This window comes from Mandrillus leucophaeus, unplaced genomic scaffold (assembly GCF_000951045.1).
Source record: "Mandrillus leucophaeus isolate KB7577 unplaced genomic scaffold, Mleu.le_1.0 Scaffold568, whole genome shotgun sequence".
Classification (NCBI taxonomy): Eukaryota; Metazoa; Chordata; class Mammalia; order Primates; family Cercopithecidae; genus Mandrillus; species Mandrillus leucophaeus.
Window position 1 is genome coordinate 130,717 of NW_012106119.1, and position 6,058 is coordinate 136,774.

The window sequence follows — 6,058 nt, forward strand, 5'->3', positions numbered from 1 at the left end:
TCTTGGCTATGGTGAACAGTGCTGCAGGAAACCCAGAGGTGCAGATGCCCCTCCGACACTGGTTTCCTTTTCTTTGGGTATCTACACTGTAGTGGGACTGCTGGATCACACTGTAATTTCATTTGCAGTTTTCTGAGGAACCTCCATACTGTTTGCCATAGTGGGTGCCCTAGCTTACTCTTACTCTTTTTCTCTTTTCTCTTTGAGACAGAGTCTCACTGTTGCCCAGGCTGGAGTACAGTGGTGCAATCTCGGCTTGCTCACTGTAGCATCCGCCTCCCGGGTTCCAGTGGTTCTCATGCCTCAGCCTCCCGAGTAGCTGGGATTACGGGCGCCCGCCACTGCACCCGGCAAATTTTTGTATTTTTTAGTAGAGATGGGGTTTCACCACCTTGACCAGGCTGGTCTTGAACTCCTGGCCTCAAGTGATCCACCCATCTCAGCCACCCAACAATGCTGAGATTACAGGTGTGATCCACTGCGCCCAGATAATTTTTGTGCTTTTAGTAGAGACGGGGTTTCACCATGTTGGCCAGGCTGGTTTCAAACTCCTGACATCAGGTGATCTGCCCGCCTCGGCCTCCCAAAGTGCTGGGATATCAGCGTGCGCCCCGCGCCCAGCCAGCTGCTCTAGTTTACACTCCCCTACAGTGTGTAAGAGCTCCCTTGTCTCCATATCCTCGCCAGCACTTGTTATTTTTTGTCTTTTTGATAATACCCATCCTAACAGGTGACATGATACCTCACTGCAGTTTTGATTTGCATTTCTCTGATTATAAGTGATACTGAGCATTTTTTTCACATATTTTTTGGCCATTTGTATGTCTTCTTTCAAGAAATGTCTGTTCGGTTGGGTATGGTCACACAAACTTGTAAGCCCAGCACTCAGAACGCTAAGGTGGGAGGACAGCTTGAGCCTAGACCAGGCTAGGCAGCATAGCAAAACCCTAGCTCAAAAAAAAAAAAAGAAGAAGAAGAAGAAGAAAGAAATATCTGTGTCTGTTCAGTTTTTTGACCTCCAAAAATTAACAGCCCATTTTGGAATTGGACGACCTGCCTGATTCAGAGACAATCTGTGTTTGGTTCTACTCTGCTACTTCCTATGTGACTTTGGGAAGTTCCCTTAGCCACTTTGAGCTCAACTTCCCCAACATTAACCAGGAATAAGTAGCACCTGCCTCTGCTGGTTAACGCTGAGGACTGAAAGGAGAACCTCCACAACGCCACTTGACAATGCCGCCTGGTGGAAGCCCCTCAACGCGGGACTGCTAGGATCATCTGAAGCCAAGTACAACCTTCCTTTCCACTTTCCCAGGCTCACTCTACATACGATTAGCAAGGAATAGCGAATAAAGGAAACCAAAATAATTGCTTAATTTTTAATAAGAAATTTTTTAAAAGTGGGGGTGGTGGAAAAATAGGAGGGAGAGGAGGGGAAGGAAAAGCAGCCGGTCACAAGTTCTAGTCCAGGGCTCATCCCCGGCCTCCTGACTCAGGCAATCACCAGTACCCACCTCCTGGGGAGGGGTACTTTCTTGGCTGGCTTCACCCACATGGAAGGCACTGCCACAGGTGTTCAGAAACCAGGAGCACCTTGAAATGGGCAATGTGCTTTGGGTAGCAATTTCCCCAAAGAAACCACGGCACAAAAGTGACCCACATAGGAGGCACCAACGGCTGTAAATACTTGGTGGCAAAAACTGATGTCATACCTTCTGTACAGGAGACACACACCCAAATAAAACTTGCCAAAATAGCAGAGAAAAAAATACAGCAGACATCCAGTGCCGTTCTGTTACAGAAATATTTATATCCCAAAGCCAGGGACCTCTCTGGAACACTGTCTTTATTTCCACGTTTCATGGAAGATGTTTGAGTGCACTCACGTGTGTCTCAACAAACTTCCAGCCCCCGCTCTAAACCCTGTGGCTCCTCAGCAAAACCCAAAAACAAGTATCAGTTTTCCTTCCAAATGGGAAATTTCCTGACCTAGCGAAACCAGCATCAAACCCACTTATGAGATAGTTGATTACAGGCGAAGCCCTCTAGTCCAGGATGACTTCCCTCCTGCAGGAGCGGGAAGGATGGGCACAGCACTGGCCTGCCAGACCACATCTCCAGGCAGTTTGAAACCATGGCTGCTCAGGTGAGCCATGACAAAAATCAAAACCAAGTAACTCTGAAAAGTGTACATGTCAAGACCCAGACCTCGGACCAGACTCAGCAGAAATGGATGTTGCAAGGTTTGTTCAGACACCTCCTCTCCATGCCCCCTCTCCCCGGGACCTCCCTCCTTTCACTAGGGGCCCAGGGCCAATGGACCGCTCCCTTTACCTCTAGTCCAGTGCAATTTCAGACTGTACCAGACCCTGAAATGTATTCACTGAATGCACTATTTCTTGAAATGATCGTAAATCACCTGACTACAACAACAATTGTTTTAAAAGTGTTCTCTCTCTCTGTTGGGAATCGTGCCATGAGTTTGAGCAAGCAGCTTTGCTTCTCTCTACTGCAATTCTATCATTTGCAAAATGTTAACAATTACTGTGTTCACCCATAGCATTGTTGTAAAAAGCCGTAAGACCCACTTCATGTAGCCTGCCTGGAGCACAGACCCTGCCACATGGTCAATGCCCACTGAAGGAGAGTTATCTGTATCTATTATTACCTAGCACTCCAGCGAACAAAAGGAGTCGATCAGGTCTCATTGTATCATCATGAAAGGATGTCCACGTAGACTGCGGAGTGGGAGTAGGGGGACTCAATGTTTATCAGGCACTATTTTGTTTTTTACAAAGTGTACATATACATTTCTAGGTATACTGGAAAAGATCTGGAAGGAAATACACCCAGTGTTAATAGTGACTACCCCAAAGACACATTCATCCAAACACACAACAGAAAAACACTTTCTTTCTGTCTTCCATATCATTTGAACTATTTTCAATAAGCATCTATGGCTTTTGTAAAGTTTTTGAAAGGAATTTATTGCAATTTTTTCTGGAGAAACAAGCAGGAGCATGAAAAAAGTGGAAACAGAAGGTAAAATGGAATGGGACTCAATGGAATTGAGTCCAAACCAGGCTCAGCAGGCACACGAACCACGCACCTCTCGCTACAACTCAACACCAGCTCTCTCTTCTCTTGGTCCAATGGCCCAAGACTTAGAGATATAATGTCTATTGTGATCACATCAATCACACCAAGGAGCTTGGAACCACCCTTCCAAACTCCTCTGGTTCTGTGTACCTGCCCGGGGCTGTTAGCTTTCCTCCTGTGTCTTCGGCTGGCCTGTAATCCCCTAGTGGTGGAAATGCACCCTGACACTTAGCCATCATCCCCACAACACTCAGCACCACAAAGAGACCAGGGCAGTGATGCCTACTTGGACTGTGATTCTATTTATAAAGCAAAGGACCAGGGGCCAGATGCGACTTGTCTTTGGTAACTCACCAGCTGTTGCTCGAACCAGAACAAAGCCAGGTCTCCTGATGCCCAGAGAAGAGCTAGTGCCTGTCCCGCTACAAACGTGGTGAAAATGTTTTGCTTGCTGTGAAAAGAGGCACTACTGGAGAAGATGGGTGCAACTTCTCATGGAGCCGCTCAGCCCAGATCACCAGGCAACAGGGCTGCCGGATGAGACAGTCAGCCCAGATCACTAGGAAGCAGGGCTGCCAGATGAGACACTCGGCCCAGATCACCAGGAAGCAGGGCTGCCAGATGAGACACTCGGCCCAGATCACCAGGAAACAGGGCTGCTGGATGAGACACTCGGCCCAGATCACCAGGAAACGGGGCTGCTGCCAGATGAGACACTTGGCCCAGATCACCAGGAAACAGGGCTGCCGGATGAGACACTAAGCCCGTCCACCGGAAAGGAAATCTGGCTGGGCAGTGGAGGGAAATTCACACAGGTTACCCCGGCCTAACAGCAGCAACAACATGAACAAAACAAAAAATACCTGACTGGAAAGTCGTAGCCTGGCTAGCAAATTCGAAACAGAGCCACAATCCTAGCAGCACACATCACTGCAACACAGAGCTTCCATCAGTGTGTGCACACTTCAATTAGAAATGTAAAATGTCCATGTTTTTGGAACAAGGGGGCTATTTGTGTGTGTGTGTGATGTTAAACAAAACAGATGAGAAGAAACTGTTGGCAAGGAAATAGAAATAGGCGCCCTTATACGTTGACAATGAGATAACGGTATGGCCCTAAGGAAAGGGAATCCAGCAACACCCATCAACATTTAAAATGCGCAGAACCCTGGATCCCACAATTCCATTTCTAGCAATGCATCCTATGAACATATTCACGGAAATACGCAAGAATTATGTACAACTCAGCATTGATTAATCCAAATGGCTGGGAACAACCTAAATACTTACCAGTGGGGAACTGGTGGAGAATAGTGTTTATCTTATGCCAACATCTATGTTTTTAAAAATAAGACACACAGGCTGGGCACAGTGGCTCACGCGTGTAATCCCAGCACTGAGAGGCTGAGGCAGGTGGATCATGAGGCCAAGACATCCAGACCATCCTGACCAACATGATGAAACCCCGTCTCTACTAAAAACACAAAAATTATCTGGGTGTGGTGGTGCACGCCTGTAGTCCCAGCTACTCAGGAGGTTGAAGCAGGAGAATCGCTTGAACCCGGGAGGTGGAGGTTGCAGCGAGCTGAGATCATGCCAGCCTGGTGACAGAGCAAGACTCTGTCTTGGAAAAACAAACAAACAAAAACTGGCAACAGTGGTCACAGGGCAGTGATGGGAGTAGGACTTCCTTTCACTCTCCAGGACCTTTTGAATGCCGCTCATATTACATATTCAAACTATATGACAACAGTAAATATTTTCAAAGTAACTATGAAAAACTGGGGGAATAATAATGTCTAACACACAGGACTGCTGTATAAAGGATGAAAAACATTAAGCACTACCAGAGTTCAAAGGAAGCAAGATTAATTCTAGCTTGGATGTCAGAGCGGGGATCATGTAAAGGAAGTGAGTATTTCAAGTCTTGAAGGATGGAGAAGATTTAAAGAGGCAGAAGTGTGGAGATGATGTCCCAGATGGACATAAGAACACAGGCGAAGACGATGTCCCAGATGGAGATAAGAACACAGGTGAAGAAGATGAAGAGATGAGAAGGTATAAATTCTAAGTACCGTTCTCAGGCTGGGCTTCAGAACAGGGCTTAGGCAACAAGCTGGAGTGCAAGGCTGATGGTGGGAATGGAAACACTGAAACCCAAACTTGCATATCACGCCCAGATCATAAGCCTTGAGTGCCAAGCCAGGGAACCCGTCCTCGATCTTAACAACAAAAAATCACTGGGCCGGGTGCGGCGGCTCATGCCTGTAATCCAGTGCTTTGAGAGGCTGAGGCAAGAGGACTGCTTGAGGCCAGGAGTTTGAAACCACTCTGGACAACACAGCAAGACTCTGTCCTTACAAAAAATTTAAAAATTAGCTAGGCAGGATAGCAAACCTGTAGTCCCAGCTACTCAGGAGGCTGAGGCAGGAGGATCACTTGAGCCCAGGAATTTAGGGTTACAGTGAGCTGTGATGGCACGCCTGCATACCAGCCTGAGCAACAGAGCAAGGGCATGTCTCAAAAATCAAATAAAATGAAATAAAATCACTAAAAGTTTGTATAGACATAAAGTATAAAATCATACCATATATGATTTAATCCAGATATATAATATAAATTAGAGGGGGAAAAGAGAAATTAGGAAGCTATTATAAGAAGACACGACTCAACCAAGACATGAGCAAAGGCCCTGGGCTCACAGCACTATCTTTATATAAAGGAATGAACTACCACATTTATTTTCATGGCATCACACTTACATACAGGCTACATTATTCTGGAACCATCTCTGCATCAGTCAAATCAGATGGCCATAATACCATAGGCAAATACCATAAAAAACACCATAGGCTGTGTGGTTTAAACATTAGTTTATTTGTCCAAGATCAAGGTGTCGGCCAACTCAGTTCTGGGACAGGGACCTCTTCCTGGCTTGCAGACAGCCACCTTTCTTCTT

General features: G+C 46.4%; 1 pseudogene; it reads right to left on the minus strand.

The window, feature by feature from the left end:
* The window catches only part of LOC105552621, a 43,960-nt pseudogene extending 39,136 nt beyond the window's left edge, over window positions 1-4,824 (minus strand).
* Window positions 4,825-6,058: the final 1,234 nt, after the last annotated feature.